The sequence below is a fragment of the Callithrix jacchus genome, chromosome 14, assembly GCF_049354715.1.
Source record: "Callithrix jacchus isolate 240 chromosome 14, calJac240_pri, whole genome shotgun sequence".
NCBI classification, from domain to species: Eukaryota; Metazoa; Chordata; class Mammalia; order Primates; family Cebidae; genus Callithrix; species Callithrix jacchus.
The window spans coordinates 69,917,698-69,941,681 of NC_133515.1; the positions used below are offsets into that span (position 1 = coordinate 69,917,698).

Here is a 23,984-nt window from a genome sequence, read left to right on the forward strand (position 1 = left end):
ATTTTAAACCCTAATAAAACGCCGGCCTTTAATTATACGGCTTTGAAATATTTTTTTCAGTTAATTGCAACGGGGGAAAATAAAATCAACCTCACATTTGAAACTGATTCTCACAGGGAAAGCCCTCGGCCTGGCGCTCCAGCTGCCACTAAGTGCGGTGCTGCTGAGCGAGGGGCTGCCTTGGTTCTGAGTTTGAGGTTGTTTCATCGATCCTCTCCCTCCCTGCCCACCCCCAGCCTCCAGTGGGGAGAAGGAGTTAGAAAGGGTGAAGTCTCTCCAGGTAGAATTCGATTTCCCCGGGAAGCCACATGCTCATCCCACTGGGAGTGAAGCCTGATTTCTAGAAGCAGGAGGCAGGTGGGATGTGGGAGGGGAGCAAGGAGGGCTTGAGACCAGGACGGGGTTTCTGCTCCGCAGAGGAACCCTCAAGGGCTCTGATCTGGGAAACATTCAACCCTACCATGCCTCACCACAGGGCACACTGAGGATGTCCACCTTGGCCCCAGTCACCATCCTGTCCACGCATCTCCCATTTCTCAGGCTCACTGATCCTTCGTCTCAAGTCATTAACCTCTCCCTGTCCCCACAGTAATAAAAATAATAACAATAGCAGTGGTACTGGCAGTAGTCATAACAGCTGCAGCATACCAGGCACTGTCCTAAGCACTTTATGTGCTTTATCCCATGTAAACGTCACAGCAGCCCTCGGAGACAGGTACGTACGTGGCTCAGAGTGTAATTTGCCTGGGATCATGCCTGGGGTAAAGTAACTTGCCCAGGATCACACCTGGGGCTGCCACTCGGGTCTATCTCTTCATTACCAAGCATAGGCTCACCTCTCCTTTACCTCCACTGTACCACGGCTCTTGCTTGGCCAGGAACTCATCAACTCCTTCCTATGACATCATTTCACACCTGGCCTCTGTGACTCACCTTCTGAGTCCTCCTCCTACTCCACTCTCATGTTGGCAAACATCAAGACCCTCTCTATTACCTCCATCGTCTGGCCCCAACTACATTTCCTTACCCATCATCCACTTCTTCCTCACCCTTGCAGCCCCGGAAGGTGGACCTGTGGCTCACCACACCCACTTATTTTCTTCCTGTCTGGAACCCCAGAAGGCCTCTTTTCACTCAGCTGTTATTTCAAACCCAGTTCAAACTATGCTGTCTCCTGATGCCCCTGGCCCCTGCAAGCCCCGACCGTGCCCTGTCTTGTCCACCATCTGACCCTCTTTCCACACTTGCCTGTGGTGCCTTCTTTGGATAATTTAGAACGTAAGTTCCTGAGGGCAGAGGAGTGGCACTTTATCTTATCCCCAGCAACACACCATTTATGTGAGACTCTAATAATTTACTGATAATTATCAATTAATAATTGGTCAGTTATCTTTTAATATATGTGGTTTTACTTCACCTGGGGACTGCAAACTGCTTGGTGGCAGGAACTATATGTGAATTCATTTTACACTCTCAGCCCACACTGCCTGTGATGGGAAAGGGCCTGGATATATATCTTGGTCCAGGTGGTGGGAAAACCCCTAGCCAGGAAGCTGAGAGATTGCACAACCTTAACTAGTTTATGTCACCTTATATCCCATAACCCCAATCTCCTATGTAAAACGACGCCAGTAACACCACCCTGGAAAGTGTGCGATGGGATTCAGTGATAACAAGGGATGAGAAGGACTTCTGGCTTGTTGGTAAATAACCACCTCCTCCCAGGTGCTGCTGGATTCTGAAGTCTGTTTCGCTGGCTGACACAAAAAGAAAATCTCTCACCCTACACCACTGGCCCCGGAGCTCTGGCCACACAGTGAGCTGCGGGCAGGCACTACCTCAGGGAACGCTGTTTGGGCTCTGAATGAATTGGGAGGGTTCTTCTAGAATCCTCCTTGGGGCTGGCAGGAGGCAGGGAGAATGGAACACTGAAGGTTTTCCCCATCGAAATGAAACAACCCAGTCAGACACTCCCCCACTTGGATCACTTTTATTCGGGGCGTCAGGTCTTCATTTAATATTTACAAGACCCTCAGAAGTGAGCGCTATCATTATCGCTATTTTACTGATGAGAAAACCAGCTTAGAGAAGTTAAGTAACTGTCAGCTGACTGTTGAAACCACTCTCACCCTAAAGCTACACTCTTAACCACTATGCCTTACAGCTTCACACGAGGCCAGCCTGCTCAAAATGTATATGCACAAAAGGATATTTGATTATGCAGATTTAGTGCACACCGGTATGGTATATGGATATCTTTGCAGCCATCCCACCTGTCTGTCCCACTCTGGCCATTCCCAGACTTCCTGACAGTTAGCAATGACCAGGGCTTTGTGAGTCTCCAGCTTTGAGGAATTGGGGCCCACTCAGTCACAGTGCCTGGCAGCAGCCCTTTAGCCAAATAGCAGGAGCCAGCCAGCATGTGCTCACAATCACAGAACTCCAAGATTGTCGCAGGTGGCTGCAGCTGGCCCTGGGGTTGCAGTCTTTGTGGGTTCTGGCTGGTGTTGGGGCTCTCACTGTCCCAGAAATGATTAATACCCTGATACTATCTTGATGGCTTTAGAAGACACCCCTCTGTGGACTGGGATGCTACTGGTTGATATAAAATGATATATTTTTTTCAATCTATTTCACGGTGGCAGTAATTCAGACAAGGAAATGTCTTTGCCTTCTACTGGAGCTTTATGCTGCATTTTTAAAATCGCAGAAAAGGATGAAGATAATTTTTCAGAGAATTTTATATATTAGTAACTAGGAGCTCAGAAAATGAAACACTTTCTAAATTTCAGATATTGAACAAATAGCTTTCCCTCCCTCCTGAACAACAATGATTATCTCCCCCTCTTCCAAAAGCCACGCAGCCCAAAGGAACTAAAGAAAGATAGAACACAGCTAGAGGAAGGTTTGACAATATGACAGTGTTTTCCTGATTTTTCGCCCAGGAGCAGCTCTATTTATTGGTTTCCTTGAGCACTTACCCATTATTTTTGCAGCCTGTTTTGGAGGGATAGAATGCATAATTTTATGCCACCTACTAAAATTAATTTATAGATTGTATTATAGATCTTTGTTCCTCCCACATTTACAATGTTCTTAAGGTGTTTTGGCCCTGGCCAAAGTATATAATGACCAAAGCAGCTCTTTAAAAGAAAAAGATCTGTTACTACTGTGGGTTTGCTTTCTTCAGGCCATTTTCTGTCTTACCTTGACTGCACGCGACAAGCTGAGGTCATTGGTAATAGTCATGTTTTAAGAGGTTCCTGAAGCTTCTGATTTTGCAGCAAATACAGAATTCAACAAAGTCTGAGCTACCCATTTGCCAGTGGGAGGCTGCGGTTTGATAGAAATGGCCAGCAAGTAGCTGGTAGCTAGAAGATAGACGGGTCTGGGAACTTGCAGGGATTGGTGACAGGAAAACTGTGATCAGAGAATTAAGCTTCAACATTTACTATAAACCTTTGCAAAACATTATTTTTATGAAAGTTAAACAGGTATGTAGTTTAAAAGTAAAAAAAAAAATGTGATTCTAGAAGGATTTACCCAATTCCCTTTTCACATTTTCCAGAGGCCACCATTTCACATTTGTAGCAGCTTTTTCTACTTTTATTTCCATATAGCTAAATGAAATGCTTATACTATTATTTCTAGAATTTTCCATTTTAGACACTGTCTACTAGCTTCCTACTCAGGAAGATGAGGAGTTGGCTTTCTTATATCCCGTCTCCCCATTCACCTCTGCTCCCTCTCTACCGACACCTTCTCTGGCCTGGTGCTTACAACATAGTTGTATCCTAATTTCCCATAGAGTCAATATTTATCATTTATATTACTATGATTATGAAAATGCCATTTCCTATGGAGCTGTGTGTAGTCTATAATTATATTTCCTTTCTTGTATTTCCTTTTTTTGTCTCCAGTAGAGTTAATGATTCTCTCCCTTTTGCTCAGTTTTCTAATATACTTAACACTGATTTATCCCTAAATGTTGCAAATTTTCTCTCAATATGTTCAAAATATTTTATCCATTTTATTTTTTTCCTAGAGACTTGCATCCCATAGCTCTCTCTGCTCCTGCTTTAATCTGGACAGGTTATTTCCTAGGTTATTGTACAGTCTTGCCCTGGGATTGTTCCTGGGATTATTCTGGTGATTCTATCAGCTTTTCTCGTGTATTAGATTCCCTGTTTCTGGCAACCAATGTCTTCTTTTTTCTTGGTTTACTTAGAAGCATCATAGTAAAAATATATGTAAGATAAGGGGGAGGCAAATATTTTTTGAGCTCTCATATGAATGAAAATGTCATTATTCTAGCTGTACACTTGATTGATAGTTTGGCTAGGTATAGAATTCTATGGTAGAAATTCATTTTCCTCCAACTTTTTTAAAAATTTCTCTATATCTCAGGATTACATATAATTCTAAATATGTTAAAACAGTAAACCAATATATTCAACGAGGAAACTCATATCAGTGATTATCATAGTAGTAACCTACTGATAGATTTTAAGAAATAGAGAAAAGTTGAAGGGAAGAACTCACCACATAATAGGTATAGACTGATTAAGATAATAGGAATGGTAGCAGTAACTTATAGTCTTCAAACTCCCTTGCTTAATAAACTTCAATGTCTCCTCCACTCCCCTTCCTAGAAGATCAAGTTCAGTCTCCTCTAAAGAGCTCTCCCAGTTCCCAACCACCTCATGCCTTCCCAGCATGCCCACTCCAGTCCAGTTCAGCTAAGCTATTCTTATTATCCCTATTTAATTTTCCTCTCTACCCACCAGGAATTCTCTTCCCTAAAAGAGTCCCCTTTAAAACAAATCCTACACGTTTCTGAGGCTTATGTCAAAGTCCATCTTCTTCATGAGACTAGGGTACACTAACATGCCATACACTCAGGAGCAGCTCACCCAGCCTTCCCTCCAGCCCCCTTATAGTTTGAGAGATTCAAAAGTTGAAAATTAATTTCTGAAAATTTCTTACAAGTATGGTTCTGGATTTGTTTTTGTTTTGAGAAAGGGTCCTACTCTGTTGCCAAGCTGGAGTGCAGTGGTGCCATCATGGCCCACTTCAGCCTCGAATTTCTGGGTTTAGGTGATCCTCCCACCTCAGCCTCCCCAGTAGCTGGGACTACAGGTGCATACCATCATGCCTGGCTAAGTTTTTGTATTTTTTTGTAGAAGTGGGGTTCACTAAGTTGCCCAAGCTACTCTCAAACTCCTGGGCTCAAGTAATCTGCCCCACCTTGGCCTCCCAATGTGTTGGGATTACAAGAGTGAGCCACTGTGCCTGACCCAGTTGTGGATTTGAATTAGGTTCTGCCTAACTAGATACACTCAAACAAGATTTGGAATTGAATTAAACCAACTTGGAATTTGGAACTGATATATTCGCCATAGTATCTGAAGAAGAGAAAAGTAGATAAGGTTAAAAGTAGAAAAAAAGAGTCTCCTTCCAACCCATCAAGGAATCAGTTTGTCATCCTCAAGGCTGACTACTTGGGCAAACCAGGATCTGTCTATTTCATACAGTTACTCAATACATATTTGCTGAATGAAGAATTATTGATCCCTTAAAAGCTCTTAAAGATCTCAAGGACTGAGGTCCTTATGACTCCCACCTCTAAATTAAACCAGAAAAGACAGAAAAAAAGAATTTAAAAAGATGAGGAAAAGAAAAGAATTTCCCAGTAAACTGACCTTGCCCCCCAGAGTTCAGAGTCATCATCTACAGTGGTGGCCAAGGAGGCAGTGGCAGAAGTTGGGGATGGTTGGTTCATTAACCCTGCACATCCCATCTATAGAGTTCTCTGCCCAGTTCTGCCTGGCTGCAGGCCTTTTTGTTTTGTTCACTTTGGAGGCAAGTTTCTCTCCCCCAAAATTCCCTCACTTCATCTGGTATCCAGTTCATTTTCCACTTGCAAGTATCACGAGAATCTCACTCTGTAACAACAACACTTGTGTATTCTCCCAAATTGAGCTCTGCGAAGCCCCTCATTGTTCTCCAGAGAACTCATGCATATCGCCATTATGTCACTTCTGACACAGAGAAGAAAGGGAGGACTCCATTGAGAGCAATTGACAAGGCAAAAACAACATGTTCCTGAGTCAGACAAGTTAATTTTACAGCTTGTTCACAAGGAGTTCTTTGGAAGACAGCATAAATCTAAACACCACCTCTAATTCTATCTCTAAAGGGGCAACAAACATATAAATAAAGGTTTCAAAACTACGTGCAGCAGTTAATGAATTGACCAGGGACTACCAGTGTGCTCAGCAAGAATCATGGGAATCAGAAGGGACGGATGAAAGCAGGAGAACCAGAACCAGAAGAAACAACTAAGTTACATTAAGAGATACAACCATGATTGAGCATCTACTGTGTGCCAGGTGATTTCAAGTACATTATCTTATTTAATTCATAAGTTGTGAGTTATATTATCAATCCTATTTTGCACAGGAAGAAACTGAAGGTCAGAGAAGTTAAGTAACTTGTCCAAGGTCACACAGCTAGCGCCTGAGCTAGAATTTTGACTCTAGGTACTTGATGCTGATCATGAGATCAGTTTACGTCTTTATCTGTGTATTTATGCAGGTCCTAGGATGCAAATAGATGGTGAGAACCAGTGAAGGAGTTAGGAGAGGGACAATGTCCATGAATGGTTTTAAGATGAACATCAAAGGGAAAGGTAAATGGATGGGAATTACTTGTCCTAAGAAAGAGAGTGTCTTATAATTTCTGGTCATCTCTTTACTACAAGGATAGAGATGCGAGTTAGATAAGCAGAAGTGCCTGGTAGCCAGGGACAGTCATATGTATTTCTTCGGGGGCTTGGATCCTGGAAGACATTCTCTAGTCTGGAATGATTTAGGGAGGCTTCCAGAAACTTAGAGGCAGTTTCTTCACCCTGGCTCACTCAGAGCATCTCCATTGTAATCAGTTAGATCCATTAGCTTTTCCCTTAAGAAATAGAGTTTGAAAACCAATATGGCACTGCACAGCTTTGAATCAAGTGTGTCGTCAAAATTTCTGTCATTTATTCACATATTCATTCAGTCAGTTGGTATTTTTTGAATTCCATTTAAGTACTTAGTTCTGTTCTTAACCCTATAACTCATGAAAGAAAGAAGCCACTTACTCTATCTTGAAAATATTGCCATCTTAGAGGAAAGACTAGAAACACCCAACTTCATTACAGAACAACATATAGCAGGAATGTTCAAATGCCCAAAAGAAAAATACAGGTAACATAGTACTGTTTTGTATTTATTTAAAAAGTAAACGAAATGGCTAAAATTACAAATTTTATGTTATACGTGTTTTGAACATGCACACGCATTTTTCACAAAACTTTTTTACACTTTAAAATTTTTGCCTTTAAAATCACCTGGCTAAGAATAACTCACTTAAGTCATAATTGAAAATTGATTTCTGGCAATATCTTGTCTACCCAGGAATCCTGGGAAGGTACAAATCTATTTTACAAATTATTTTCAAATATAATATTTTAAAAATAGTAAATTTAACAATGACAAATATGCAATATGATGTAGATATTTAATCTAGCAAATATAAATTTTGATTTGGTGGGTTTTCTCTCTCTCTCTCTCTCTTTGTTTGTTTGAGACAGGGTCTTACTTTTGTTTGAGACAGGGTCTTACTCTGTCACCCAGGCTGGAATGCAGTGGCACAATCACAGCTCACTCCAGACTCAATTTTGGGGGCTCAAGGGATGCTCAGCCTCACCCTTCCAAGTAGCTGGGATAAAAGGTGGGTCCCCCAATGCCCCACTAATTAAAAAAAATTTTTTTTGTAAAGATAGGATTTCACTATGTTGCCTAGTCTGGTCTTGAATGCCTGGGCTCAAATTATCCTCCCACCTCAGCTTCTAAAAGTGCTGGGATTACAGGCATGAGCCATCACACACAGCTCTGGTGTTCGTTTAGAATCAAGAGCCAGTAAGTATGTTTTGCATCTGATTGTTGAAAAGAAAACATGTGGATCCTAGGATTGTATCCAGGTGCCCATGAATAAAATGACCTGAAGGTAAGAACAAAAACAAGAGGAATGCTCTCATACACACACACACACACACACACACAGAGAGAGAGAGAGAGACAAAGACAGAGACACACACACATATAATACATGTGCAATATGATATGAAAGCTTCCTCTATTCATTTTTTATTCCTCCACTGAGAATCACACAAAAAGTTAGAATCACAAAATATACGATGGGTACTGATCTGCTCCACCTCATGTTCTTGGACCTAAGTTTAGGTGTAGGGTCACGGGGATGGATTTTGTTGCCACTAAGGAGATCGGGTGGTGCCCATGTGAGTGAGGATACTAATAAAAATGGACATGCTACGTATTGCTTGGTCATTACCAACAAGCCTCTAATTTCAAACAAGGAGATTGGGCTCTCTTCTCCCTATACTTGTTCCTCAACTCTCCATCAGTTTTGATCCCCACTGTAATCAAACTCATATCTTCTAAACACAAAATCTTAGCTGGACCTCAGTAGTGCTTGGCAGCTGAAATCTTTTCTATTTAAAATATCCCACCTTTCTATCTTGGAATTTTGTCCAAGCTAAATGCTTCCTACTAATCTCTGCATACCTGCAGGAAGACAACATGGGTACCATGCTGGATACTAGGGCTGCAGAGAGGATTGTCTCAAAATCCTCTCCGTTTATCACAGGAAGGGAGGTGGCGGGGGTGGGGACAGGGAGGAACAAAGTAGGCTATGCCTGAGGCTCGAGGCTACTGGATGGCCAATCTGCGCTAGGTTCGTGGGCCAGAAAGTAGGATGATATGAGCTGATATAGAAGAGAAATACAGGGCACGGTTTCTACTCTGAGGGGACTGTATTTTGGTTGGGGAGATACATGCAATGATTGGATACCACCACCAAGGATAAGGAAGCCCTGCGTTGTGTGAAAGCCACAGCAGTTCAGAGAGGAGAAGGAAAAAGACTGTGTGGAAACGATGAGAATTGAACCAGGTCGGGGCCTTCCCCGTCTCGGGCACACTGGAGGCCGTTTCCCTACCCTGTTGAATCTCTCGGCTTTTCCAAGGTTCTGTCTTATTACAGACTCTTTCCTCTCTTCCTCCTCCTGGAAATATTGGCAAGCCTCTATAGTCATTTGTGTTTCTTTACATTATAGGCCAGAGGTATAGCTTCTCTGATAGATAATGGCCCTCAGTTAAGACTAGCAAAAGCTATTTTGCTTGCTGTATTAGCGCCCTATTTTAGAATAATCCTATTCCCTTGATTCTTTAGTATTTACAATTTTTCTAAGTACCGATTATATTTTCTAAGTCAAAGTGGGGTAAAATTAGTGCATTGTATCCTGTTGTTGCTGCTTTCTGGAGTAGTCAGTCTTACATATTTGAACAATACCACCCTGGTGTAATTTTAAAAAGTAAGAGCTTGATTCTTTAAAAAACACTTAGGCGGGCAGTGTGAGCTCTCTCTGAGGATCCTCACATTAGGAGTGTTTTACATATATCACACAAAAGGAAAATGCGTTCTGAGGGGATCGGGGCTCCTCCGAGCTGAGAGCTGGACCTGATGAATTGTGGCAAATGGGCCCGTTTCTGCCAGCTGCACGTTCTCAGCCAGGTGACGTCTGAGGCTGCCTGCCAGTAATGGCTTGTGCTTTGGGGAGCGAGGGAGGCCCTGGACATACTCACCAGTGGGGACCAGGAAAAAGGCCCAATCAGAAATAGCAGCTCTCCTCAGTGTTCCCCAGCTAAGCAAAACTATGCATTTACCATGCAGTCTCCATCCCAAAACTCACAAAATAAAGAATTAGTAATACACTAGGGGAGTAGTGGCTTGAGGGGTTCTGATAGGTCAGTAGAGGGAGAGGTGACTGTGAGCTGGAATAGTCTGGGTAGGCTTCCTCGAGGAGTGGGACTTCAGCAGGGTGGGAAAAGATAACCAAGATTTAGCTAGGCAGAGCAGAGGGCACAACTTCTTGGCTGCCAGCCCCTTGTTTGTTGTGCCAAACTAATCACTTTGCTGAATTTTTGCCCATGGGTCATACACTCTGTCCAACTTGCCCATAAAATATACAGAAAACCATAGGGGATAATACGACAAATGCTCTGTCATTCATTGCAGTGATGGTACGTGTCACCTCAAACAGGAAAATATTTTGTATTTTTATCATATTAAATCTTTTTTAATAAGATTTTTTTTACAGATAACATAGAGTCTCCTATGAACCTCTCCAGTCTCATCCTCCCCATAGGCAACTACTATAATGAATTTGGTTTGTATCCAGTTAATGTTTTATAGTTTGTGTGTGTGTGCGTGTGTGTGTGCGTGTGTGTGTGCGTGTGTGTGTGCGCGTGTGCGTGTGTGTGTGTGAGAGAGAGAGAGTTTTATTGGCTTATACCAAAATAATTCCCTTTCTTTTTTTACTAGAAAGTGGGTGCTGCAACGATTAGACTCTAAAACATGGAACTGGCTGAGTGGAGGTGGTAGGAAAACAAAGGTTAGAAAGTTGGGAACCCTTGATTCATAACAAGTGTCCCTCCTTGTTCCTTGGGACGTAGGCCACATGCCTACGGGGCTGTAGTATTAGGGAAAAATTCAGAATCGTGATGTGTGTTGGCTACTTCTTACTGCTTTTGGTAAAGTCCTCCAGGATACAGATGGCCACAGGCATTCCTATAGCAGAGAAAAGAGGAAGACGAAGCAAGTGTCACAGAGCTCCCCAGTCCTCTCCTGACACACTGGGTCCTGGCACTCAGGACTGTTTAGAACTATGTTAAGACAATTAAGACAGAGGCCAATAGATCAAAGGACAGGGGCTGGACATAGCTAGGAAGAAGTATTAGCAGGACCAAAGATTGTGTCCAGACAAGATTTTGGCTTAAGATTATTAGCGCATAGAACTCCCTGAAGCAAAAAGATGGGAAACCTGCTAAAAGAACTGTTTTGCCCAAAGAAATGCCAAGACTATTCATGGCAACCCATGACTGTTCAGCCTCGAAGGCGATCCCTCAACTCCCCATCGGGCACCAAAAGCAATGTGTTCTTAAAACTGTACAGCCTCAATAAAGAGTTACTTTCCCTAATGCCCATCTCAGACGTGGCCATAAGGATGAAGAACAAGAGAGATTCTCCAAGGGAGCAGAACTGAGGGCTGCCAGATTAGCTGACAAAGGATCTTACAACACTTGCAGCACATGGAGCCCAGCAGACTATGGTGATATGTGCAGTGGACCATGGATCAGTGATGACTTGTGTGTGCATGTGTGTTTGCCTTTGTCCCACCTTTTCTGATTGGGTGTTTTTATTCTATTTGGGTGTTTTGAACATGCTCATACCTACACAAAAGACATTCATCCCCCTCACAAGAGAGAAATGATCCAGTGTGTCAGGAGAGGACAGGGGAGCTTTATGACACGTGCTTCTTCTTCCTCTTTTCTCTGCTATAGGAATGCCTGTGGTCATCTATATCCTGGAGGACTTTACCAAAAGCAGTAAGAAGTAGCCAACGTGGATACCATTGGACCATAGTCACAACTGTTTGGAAGGTAGATAGAGTTCAGATGCAACCTACTTTGCAAATGTTTTCCAATGTGCTCTCCCCCAGTAGCATTTGGTCCCACCATATTGGGACTTGATGGACAAGAATTTACCCCACTCAGAGATTCTGGACCCAGATCTGGATGCTGTAACCGAAGACTTTGAGTCATCTCTTTTTTGTGAGGGGGATGAATGTATTTTATGTAGGTATAAACATTTTTATACTGAATGTGAGGGTAGGCAAAGGGATGGACTGTAATAGACATTACTTCTTGCCGTGAAGGGCTAATCAATTGATACACAGCATCCATCCTCACCTCTTTCCACATGCCTCCCTGCACTGCAAAGGCTGGAAAGTTAAAACTAAATTTCCAGGACTCTTTTGCTGTTAGGGTTCTTCATGAAAATTAAGTCCTACCAATTATATGCACTTAACGCGGTATTTATAAAATAATCCTGCAGCAGCACGCATCTTCCAAGCTGTTTTGGCTCTTTTCTCCTGGCAAGCAAGATTGTAGAGATGCCAAGGTCCAGTATCCATTGTGTGTGTGTGTGTGTGTGTGTGTGTGTGTGTGTGTGTGTGTGTGTGTGTCAGGGTGGGGGGCAGTACTTAAAGATATTTACAAAGTTGGTGACAGCTAACAGTTGTGACGGTGGCAGTGTTTCTGGATATAAGCTTCCTGATTCCTGGATCATAGCTATGTTTGTGTATTCTTGAATCAAGAGCTCCCAGTGGCTGCCTGATGCCCTGCTTTTTTTCTTTTATCCCAGAGGCAGTAGCAACTGGACTATAATGTTCTAGAAGTCATTAGAGGCTCAACCCATAGTCTGCTCCCTCAACCCTTCGGAGATTTCATAAGCATCTATTTCTCTGTGTTCAATATCTATAGTAGATTTGTTTCCTAATCCTTGACTGATATCATTGCCTATGCATTCAAATTTCCCTTTCTTCTATGAAGAGCCCCAATTTTGTTCTGCTTACCTTTTCCCCAGTGTAACCCAGTGATTTAAGCCAACCCTAGTGATCCTATTTCCCTTGTAATTGGTTTGGGAGAGAACATGGACACAATTCTGGCCAATGGAGATGCCCAGAGGGGAAGTCTACTGGGTGGTGTGGCCAAGAGATCTTTGCTTTATGACAGAGATGTACAGCAAAGAAGCGCTCTTTTCTTTTCATTGGATGTTGTTGTTTCTGCATGTGGTGCCTGGGATTATGGTAGCCATATGGTGTCCAAGAGAGGAGTTAGGCTGAGGAGAACACATTTTAAATTGCTGAATGAAAATATGGACAATCCTAAGTCCTTGATAATATGTTTAAACTGCTGGATTAAATACCTTGCAACTGTCCTACTTCTGGGTCTCTTGTTATGTCAAGATAATAAATCTCTTCATCATTGAAGCCATCTTGAGCTGGGGATTCTTTTACATGTATTTTAAAAATCCTAACTGACAGCATATCCACAAGTAATTGTATGTTTTATTACACACATGTAAAGTCATAACCAGTATCATACTGATTTGTATTTTTAAAAATTTACTTACATCAGAGCATATGTTTTGTACTGTTCTGCAAAATTCTTTTTTCCTCTACATTTTTTCTATCCATGTGGATACCTTTAAATATAGCCAATGCATGTTGGCCCCATTATACGTAGTAGTTTAACTAAACGTAGTACAATTTATTTATTCCTTTTCCTATTAATGGACATTTGGATTGTTTCTGGGTTTTTGCTATTACAAACAATGCTGGAATGAACATTCTTGTAACATCTTCTTGAACACGTGTGCTTGTGACATCTTCTTGAACACACGTGCAAGTGTTTTCCTAGGCTTTTTGACCAGAGATAGATCTGCTGCATCATAGGATGCACATTACACATTTTGCTAGATATCGCCTAGTTGATCTCCAAAGTGGTTATGCCAATTTGCATTCCCATCAGCACTGTGCAAGACTTCTGTTTCCCAATATCCTTTTCAACAACAGAATTTATTTTCTGCTAATCTTACGTGTGTGAAATGATCTCTCATTGTGATTTTAATTAGTGCTGCCTTGATTCTAGTGAGACTGAGCTTTTGAAAACGTGTTTTTCAGCTATCCAGGTTTCTTCTTACATGAATCACGCGTTTTCCTATTTGGTTGTTAGTAATGCTTCATTCTGAATGGCAATCTTTTGATTGTTACATATGATGTAAATACCTTCTCCCAGTCTACTGCTTGGCTATCAATTTTGTTTATGGTATCTTTTATTCCACAAAGCTTTCAATTTTGATGGGTGTTTTTTGCAATCTTTCTTGTATGATTCCTCCATTCATGGTGTGTGCGTGTCTTTGAAAATAATCACTCCTGTCTATGGTCGTATCACCCTGAACACACCAGATCTTATCTGAAAATGTAAAAATCCTGAATAAAATATTAGCAAATTGAATCCAGTGACATATAAAAAGAATGATTTGCCAAGACCAAGTGGGATATAATAATTACTCCTTATTTGGGAATAATAAATGTATCTTTCTATATTTTCTTTCAAGAATTTCAAAATTATGTTCTATTTTATTTTTGATTAATAAACTATTTTTTAGATCAGCTTTAGATCTGTGGCAAAATTGAACAAAATGACAAAGTTCCCATATACTCTCTTGACGCCACACACCCATAACCTCACTTAGGATTAACATCCTGTACCAGAATGGTACCTGTGTTGCAATCAAACCTACACTGACACATCGTTGTCATCTAATTCCACAGACTACATTAGGCTCCACTGTTGTTGTTGTTGTGCATTCTATGGGTTTGACAAATACGTGGCATGTATCCACCATCGCAGTTTCATATAGAATACTTTCGCTGCTCTAAAAATCCTCTCTGCTCTGCCTATTCATCCTTCCCTCCTCCTAACTTCTGGAAACCACTGATCTTTTTTACAGTCTCCATAGTTTTGCCTTTTTTGGAATGTCATGTTGTTGGAATCATGCAGTGTGTAACCTTTTCAAGTTGGCTTATTTCACTTAATAATATGCATTTAAGTTTCTTCCATGTCTTTTCATGGCTTGATAGCTCATTTCTTTTAAGTGCTGAACAATATTAATTGTCTGAACATATTACAACTTATCCATTCACCTGCTGAAGGACATCTCGATTGCTTTCAAGTTTTGACAGTTGTGAATAAGCTGCTATAAACATCTACATGCAGGTTTTGTGTAGACATAAGTTTTCAGTTCATCTGGGTAAACATCAAAAAGTATGATTGCTGGATTATATGCTAAGAGTATGTTAGTTATATAAGACAGCCAAGCTGTCTTCCAAAATGGCTATGCCATCTGGCACTCCCACCAACAATTAAGGAGAGTTCCCATTGCTCCATATCCTCATCTGCATCCGGTGTTGTCAATGTTTCAGATTTTGGCCATTCTAATAGGTGTGTAGTGATATCTCATTACTGTTTGAATTTGTAATTCCATAATGACAAATAATGCTGACTATCTTTTAATATACTTAACATCTGTATATCTTCTTTGGTGAGGTATTTGTTTAGGTATCTATTCATTTTTAATTTGGTTGCTTTTCCCCCCTATTTTTAAATTTTAATAGTTCTTGGTATACTTTGAATAAAAGTTCTATGTGAGATATTTTTTGCAAGTATTTTCTCCCAGTCTGCAGCTTGTCTTCTCATTCTCTTGACATTGCCTTTCACAGAGCAGAAGGTTTTAATTTTAATGAAGTTCAGCTTATTTCTTTCATGGATTGTGCTTTTGGTGTTATATCTGAAAAGTCACCAGCATACCCAAGGTCATCTAGATTTTCACTTATCTTCTAAAAGTTGTATAGTTTTGTATTTTACATATATGTCTGTGATTCATTTTGAGATAATTTTTGTGACATGTGTAAGGTCTGTGTCTAGATTCATCATTATTATTATATTTTACCTGTGGATGTCCTGTTATTTCAGTATCATTGGTTGAAAACACAGTATTTTTTCCATTGCATTGCCTTTGTTCTTTTGGCAAAGAATCAGTTGACTGTGTTTACATGGGTCTATTTCTGGGCTCTCTATTAGGTCCCATTAATCGATTAGTCTATGTTTTTTTTCACCACACTATCTTGATTACTGTAGCTTTATAGTTAGTCCTGAAGTCAAGTAGTGTCAGTCCTCCAACTTTGTTCTTTTCCTTCAATATTGCGGTGGCTGTTCTAGGTCTTTTTCATATCCATTAAACTTCAGAATCAGTTTGTCAATATTCACAAAATAATTTGCTGGGATTTTGATTGTTGTGCTGAGTCTATAGATTAAATTGGGAAAAACTGAAATTTTAACGGTGTTGAGTCTTCCTATCCATGATCATGGAATATCTCTCCCATGTATTCTGTTGTTCTTTGATATCTTTCATTAGAGTTTTGTAAGTTTTCCTCATACAGATTTTGTTCATATTTTGTTAGGTTTATACCTAAGTATATCCTTTTGAGGGATACTAATATAAATCATAATGCATTTTAAATTTCAAATTCCACTTGTTTATTACTGACATATATAGGAAAGTGATTGACTTTCATACATTAACTTTGCATCCTGAAATCTTGCTATATCATCTCTTATTTGTTGTGGAAGTTTTAAAAAATGGATTCTTTCAAATTTTCTACACACAATCATACCATCTGTTCCCAATCTGTATACCTTCTATTTCCTTCTTTTTGTCTTGTTGCGTGAGCTAGAACTTCTAGTATAGCTAACTAGTGGTGAGAGGTAACATCTTTGTTTTGCTCCTGATCTTAGCAGGAAAGCTTCAAGTTTCTCACCATTAAGTATGATTTTAGCTGCAGGGTTTTCTACATATTCTTCAGAAAATTGATAAAGTTCCTCTCTATTTTTAGTTTTCTGGGAGCTTTAAAAATCTCATATGGCTGCCCAAAGTAATTTATACATTCATTGCTATCTCCATTAAACTACTGTTGACTTTCTTCACAGAATTGGAAAAAGCACCTTAAATTTCATATGAAACCAAAAAAGAGCCCTCATAGCCAAGACAATCCTAAGGAAAAACAAACGAACAAAAAAAGCTGGCGGCATCACGCTACCTGACTTCAAACTATACTTTAAGGCTACAGTAATCGAAACAGAACAGTACTGGTACCAAAACAGAGATATAGACCAATGGAACAGAACAGAGGCCTCAGAAATAGCACCACACATTTACAACCATCTGATTCTTTGACAAACCTGACCTGAGCAAGCAATGGGGAAAACATTCCCTATTAATAAATGATATTTGGAAAACTGGCTAGCCATATGCCGAAAACTGAAACGGGATTCCTTCCTCACACCTTATGCAAAAATTAACAAAAGATGGATTAAAGATTTAATCTTAAGACCTAAAACCATAAGACGCCTAGAAGAAAACCTAGGCAATACCATTCAGGACATAGACATGGGCAAGGACTTCATGACTAAAACAACAAAAGCAATGGCAACAAAAGTCAAAATAGACAAATGGGATCTAATTAAACTAAAGAGCTTCTACACAGCAAAAGAAACTATCATTAGAGTGAACAGGCAACCTACAGAATGAGAGAAAATTTTTGCAATCTACCCATCTGACAGAGGGCTAATATCCAGAATATGCAAATAACTTAAGCAAATTTATAAGAAAAAAATAACCCCATCAAAAAGTGGGCAAAGGATATGAACACACTGCTCAAAAGGAGACACTTATGCAGCCAACAAACATATGAAAAAAAGCTCACCATCACTGGTCATTAGAGAAATGCAAATCAAAACCACATTGAGATGCCACCTCATGCCAGTTAGAATGGTAATCATTTAAAAAGGGGACAACAGATGCTGGAGAGGATGTGGAGAAATAAGAATGCTTTTACACTGTTGGTGAGAGTGTAAATTAGTTCAACCATTGTGGAAGACAGTGTGGCAATTCCTCAAGGAACTAGAACTAGAAATGCCATTTGACCCCAGCAATTCCATTACTGAGTATATAACCAAAGGGTTATAAAACATTCTTCTATTATAAAGACACATGCACACATATGTTTATTGTGGCACTGTTCACAATAGCAAAGACTTGGAACCAACCCAAATGCCCATCAATGATAGACTGGATAAAGAAAATGTGGCACATATATACCACATGAAATACTATGCAGCCATAAAAAAGGATGAGATCATGTCCTCTGCAGGGACATGGATGAAGCTGTAAACCATCATTCTCAGTAAACTAAAACAAGAACAGAAAACCAAACACAGTATGTTCTCACATAAGTGGGAGTTGAACAATGAGAACACATGGACACAGGGAGGGGAACATCACACACTGAGCGCTGTCAGCAGGTGGGGGGCTAGGGGAGGGGTAGCATTAGGAGAAATTCCTAATGTAGATGACAGGGTGATGAATGCAGCAAACCACCATAGCACGTGTATGCCTATATAACAAACCTGCACATTCTACACATGTTCCCCAGAACTTAGTCTAATAAAAATTTTTAAAATTTTTTTAAATTAAAAAAAAAGCACACATGAGTGTTGGATTTTTGTTAGATGCTTTTTCTGTATCTATTAATATGATCATGAGACTTTTCTTCTTTTAACGGGCTAATGTGGTTTAATTGATTTTCGAATGTTGAACCAGCCCTGCACACCTGGAATAAATCCCACTTGGTCATGACATGTAATTCTTTTTATATGTCACTGGATTCTGTTTGCTAGTATTTTACTCAGATTTTTTACATTTATGTTCATGAGAGATATTTGTCTGTAGTTTTCTCTTCTTATAATGTCTTTGCCTCATAGGATTGAGTTAGGAAGTACTCCCTCTAATTTTATCTTCCAGAAGTGATTGTAGAGAACTGGTGTAATTCCTCCTTTAAACTTTTGGTAAAATTCACCAGTGAACACATGTGGGCATGATGCTTTCTGTTTTACAAGGTTATTAGTTATTGATTCAATTTATTTATATAGAAATAGGCCTATTCAGATTGTCTATGTCCTCTTGTGTGCATTTTGGGCAGACTGTGTCTTTTAAGGAATTGGTCCATTTTATTAAGTAATCAAATTTGTGGGCATTAAGTTGTTCATAATATTCCTTTATTATCTTTTAATGTCCATGAGCTCTATAACTGATGTCCCCTCTTCCATTTTTGATATGAATAATTCATGTCTTTTTGTTTTTTTCTTAATTTTTGGAGGTAGGATCTCACTCTGTCATCCAGGCTGGAGTGCAGTGGCATGAGCTCAACTCACTGCAACCTTGACCTCCTGGGCACAAACAATCCTCCAACCTCAGCCTCCTGAGTAACTGGGACCACAGGTGCACACCATCACAGCCAGCTAATTAAAAACTTTTTTTTTTTTTAAGAGACAGGGTCTCACCGTGTTTCCCAGTTGGTTGCAAACTCCTGGGCTCAGGTAATACTCATCTGAACATGGTGGGATTACAGGCGTGAGCCGCCACACCTGGACCCTCTATTTTTTTCTTATCCTGATTATGGTCTTTACGGTTTCATTGATCTATTTGAAGAAACAGCTTTTAGTTTTGTTGATTTTTTTTTTATTGATTTCCTGTTCCAATTGTATTAATTTCTAATCTGATTATTATTCTTTTTCTTCTGCTCATTTTGCATTTAATTCTCTTCTTAGTTTTCCTAAGGTAGAAGTCTAGACTGTTGATTTTAGATTGTTCTTCTTTTCTAATATATGTATTCAGTGCCATAAATTTCCCTCTATGCACTGCTTTCACTGCATCTCAAACTTTGATAAGTTTTATTTTCATTTTTATTTCGTTCAAATATTTTAAAATTTCTCTTGAGAGTTCTTCTTTGACCCATAGGTTGATTAGAGGTGTGCTATTTTATCTTCAAGCATATAGGGTTTTCCAGCTTTCTTTCTGTTACTGATTTCTAGTTGAATTCCATTGTGTTCTAAGAGCAGACATTGTATGATTTCTATTATTTCAAACATGCTAAGATGTGGTTTTTCGTGGGTGATGAACAGTGAGAACACATGGACACAGGGAGGGGAGCATCACACACTCGGGTCTGTCGGGAGGAAATAGGGGAGGGACAGAGGGGGGTGGGGAGTTGGGGAGAGATAGCATGGGGAGAAATGCCAGATATAGGTGATGGAGAGGAAGGCAGCAAATCACACTGCCATGTGTGTACCTATGCAACAATCTTGCATGTTCTTCACATGTACCCCAAAACCTAAAATGCAATAAAAAAAGAAAAAAAGATGTGGTTTTTCACCTAAAATGTGGTTTATCTGGGTAAATTTTCCAGGTGAACTTAAGAAGAATGTGTGTTCTGCTATTTTTGGATAAAGTAATCAATAGATGTCAATCATATCCAGTTGATTGGTGGTACTGTTGAGTTCAATTACGTCCTTACTGAAGTTCTGTCTGCTGGATCTGTCTATTTCTGATAGAGGAATGTTTTAAGTCTCCAGTTATAATAGTGAATTTATCTACTTCTTGCAATTCTATCAAGTTTTTGCCTCATGTATTTTGATGCTCTGTTGTTAGGTGTATACACATTAAGGATTATGTCTTCATGGAGTACTGGACTCCTTTATTATTATATATTAACCCTCTTTATCCCTGATAACTTTCCTTGCTCTGAAATCCGCTCTGTATGAAATTAATATACCTACACCTACTTTCTTTTCATTAATGTTAGCATGGTATATCTTTCTCCATTCATTTCTTTTTAATCTACAAGTGTCTTCATATTTAAAGTGGATTTCTTATAGACAACATACAATTAGGTCTTGTTTTTTGATCCTATGACTTTGGATCAAATCTCTGCCTTTTTTTTTTTTTTTTTTTCTGAAGTCCTTGTCCTTTATTGGGCAAGGGGTGAGGGAAGCAGACAGACTGGTTGGACATAGTAGATGGGTGTGTGAGGACAAAATGCTACTCAAAAGCCAGCCAACCCACACTCCCCTGAAGTAAATGCTAATGTGCTTCAAACTCTGGGCGCTGGTTTCACACACAGCCTCTTCGAGGGATGAAAGGGGTTCTTGTAAAGCTTTTTGTTATCCTCAACCATGGAGGCAAGCTCTGAGTTCTGGTTTTCCTAGGACACTAACGCTAGTCACAAAGATCTCTGGAGTGATCAAGGATGAAGGAGTGAGTGGCAGGGTGAGTTTCAAAAGAATAAGCAGAACAGGAGTCTTGCCCAAGCAGTGGGCAAGTTACAACAACAGTGCCTGTGTATGGCCTCCCACCCAACCAGAAATTGACAGAGAGGCATGTATATGGTGAAAAGATACACATATATTTAGAATTAGCCAGCTGGACTCAGTTTAGATGATCCCAATTTTGTTGGCAACATCCAAAGCATCATAATCAGAAGCCAGTCGAACATGCCTTCTTCTCTCCATCAGGCCGAATCAGGGTGTTGACCTTGGCCACATCAATGTCATAGAGCTTCTTTACAGCTTGTTTGATCTGGTGCTTGTTGGCTTTAACATCCACAATGAACACAACAAGTGTGTTGTTGTCTTCTGCCTTCTTCATGGCAGACTCAGTGGTCGGCGGAAACTTGATGATAGCATAGTGGTCAAGTTTGTTTCTCCTGCGGGCCCCCTTCCGAGGATATTTGGGCTGCCTCCGAAGCCGCAGTGTCTTGGGCCACCAGAAGGTGGGTTACGTGGGGATATTCTTTTTTGTGTGTGTGGCTGTGGACACCTTTCAACACTGCCTTCTTGGCCTTTAAAACCTTCGCTTTGGGGCCGGGCGCGGTGGCTCAAGCCTATAATCCCAGCACTTTGGGAGGCCGAGGTGGGTGGATCACGAGGTCAAGAGATCGAGACCATCCCGGTCAACATGGTGAAACCCCGTCTCTACTAAAAATACAAAAAAAATTAGCTGGGCACGGTGGCGCACGCCTGTAATCCCAGCTACTCGGGAGGCTGAGGCAGGAGAATTGCCTGAACCCAGGAGGCAGAGGTTGCGGTGAGCCTAGATTGTGCCATTGCACTCCAGCCTGGGTAACAAGAGCAAAACTCTGTCTCAAAAAAAAAACAAAAAAAAAAAACCTTCGCTTTGGCTTCGGCTTTAGGAGGGGCAGAAACTTCCTTCTTCGCTTTCGGCGCCATCTTGTGAAAAGGCAAATCTCTGCCTTTTAATTGATGTATTTAGACCCTTGACATTTAAGGGGACTATTAATATAGTTGAATTAATATCTACCACGTTTGTTACTGTTTTGTATTGGTTCTCCTTGTTCTTATCCTTTCTGCCTTTTGTGGTTTTAACTGAGCATTTAATGATTCCTTTTTATCTCCTTTCTTAGCATATCAATTGTATTTCTTTTTTCACTTTTAATTCATTGTCCTAGAGTTTGCAACTTACGTTTACAACTAAGTCCACTTTCAAATAATACTACACTGTTTGCAGGTAGTGCAAGTACCTTATAATAACAGAATAATTCTAATCTTTTCTCCCCTCTATATTTATTTCTGTCATTCATTTCACTTATACATAAGCATACATGAGTATATAGGTATACGTGAGTATAATCAAAGACACTGTTATCATTATTTTTAACAAACTGTTATCTGTTGGATCAATTAAGAATGATAAAATATTTTTATTTTACTTGATTTATTCATTCTCTGATGCTCTTCCTTTCTTTATGTAGATCTGGGTTTCTGACCTATATCATGTTCCTTCTCTCTGAAGAACTTACTTTAACATTTCTTTCGGGCAGGTCTACTAGCAAGAAATTCCCTCAAATTTTGCTTGTATGAGAAAGTCTTTTATTTCTCCTTCACTTTTAAAGGATAATTTTTCTACATACAGAATTCTAGGTTGGTGGGTTTTTTTTAATCTCAATACTTTAACTATTTCACTCTGCTCTATTCTTGTTTACCTGGCTTCTTAAGAGAAGTTGGATTTAATTCTTTTCTATAAGTAAGGTGCTTTTTTACTTCTTTGAAAATTGTTTATCTTTGATTTTCTTAAGTTTGAATATTGTCTTAGGCCATTCTTGCATTGCTATCAAGAAATACCTGAGACCGAGTAATTTATAAAGAAAAGAGATTTAATTGGCTCATGGTTCTGTAGGCTTTACAGGAAACATGGTACTGGCATCTGCTTGGCTTCTGGGGAGTGGCTTCAGGAAGCTTAAACCATGGTGAAAGGCAAAGTGGGAGCAGGCATCTCACATGGTAAGAATGGGAGCAAGAGAGAGAGTGGGAAAGGAGATGCCACACTTTACAACAACCAGATCTCACAAGAACTCAATATCATGAGAACAGCACCAAGGGGATGGTGGTAAATTATTCATGAGAAATCCACCTCCTTGATCCAGTCACCTCCTACCAGGCCCCACCTTCGACACTGGGGATTACAATTCAACCTGAGATTTAGAGGGGACACATATCCAAACTACACATGACATGCCTAGGTGTAGTTTTTGGCTTTGTTGGTTTGTTTGCATTTACTCTACTTGGTGTTCTCTGAGTTTCCTGAATCTGTGGTTTGATGTCTGACAGTAGTTGGAGAAACTCTCAGTCTTTCTTGCTTAGAATATTGCTTCTGTTCCTTTCTCTCTTTCTCCTTCTTCTGAGATCCTCATCATGCATACATTACACCTTTTGTAGTTTCCCCACAATTCTTGGATAACCTGTTCTGTTTCTATTCAGTGGTTGTTCTCTAAGCTTTTCAGTTTTGAGAGTTTCTTTTGTAATATCATCCAATCTACTAACAAGCCCATCAAAGGCTTTCTTCATTTCTGTTACAGTGTTTGGGATTGCTAGCATTTCTTTTTAATCTTTTTTAGAATTTCCATTTCCCTGCTTACATTATCCATCTGGCTTTGCATGTTGCCTATTTTTCCCAGTAAAGCCTTTAACATAGTAATCATAAAGTGTTATAATTCCTGGTCTGAAAAATCCAAAATTGTTGCCATTTCTGACTCTGATTCTGATGCTTAAGTCTCTTCAAGCAGTGTTGTTGCCTTTTAATATGCCTTGTAATCTTTTCTTGAAAGGCAGACAGGATGTACTGGGTAAAAAGAACATTTTAGTAAGCAGGCTTTGGTAATGAAGTGGTAAGGTGTTGGGGAAGAAAATGTTCTATATGAGTATAATTAGGTCCCAGTCTTTTGGTTAGCCCATGCCCCTGGACTACAAACTTCACTAGTGCTCTTCAGTACCCTCTACTTAGGTGGGACAGATAGCAGGAGGGGACTAGAGTTGTATACTCTCCTCCCCTGTGTGAAGTCTAGAGGGGGCTAGAGTTGGGATTTCCCTTGCATCATGTGGAAGACTAGAGCCATTTGGATTTATGTATCTTTCTTTACCAGCAGGTTAGGCTCTGGTAAAATAGTTTCTCTTGAGGGCAGGTCTTGTTACAAAGAACACAATGTGCTAGCATATTTCAAAATGGTTCCTTTTCCTCTCCCCGCTGCCAGAAGCACAAAGGGATTT

The 23,984-nt window shown here is 40.1% G+C and overlaps 1 protein-coding gene and 1 pseudogene across 1 annotated transcript in view; both read right to left on the reverse strand.

The window, feature by feature from the left end:
• Positions 1 to 23,984, reverse strand: part of CAMKMT (calmodulin-lysine N-methyltransferase) — a 569,210-nt gene that overhangs the window by 51,666 nt on the left and 493,560 nt on the right. The window lies entirely within an intron of this gene.
• Positions 19,837 to 21,663, reverse strand: LOC144579170 (large ribosomal subunit protein uL23-like; annotated as a pseudogene).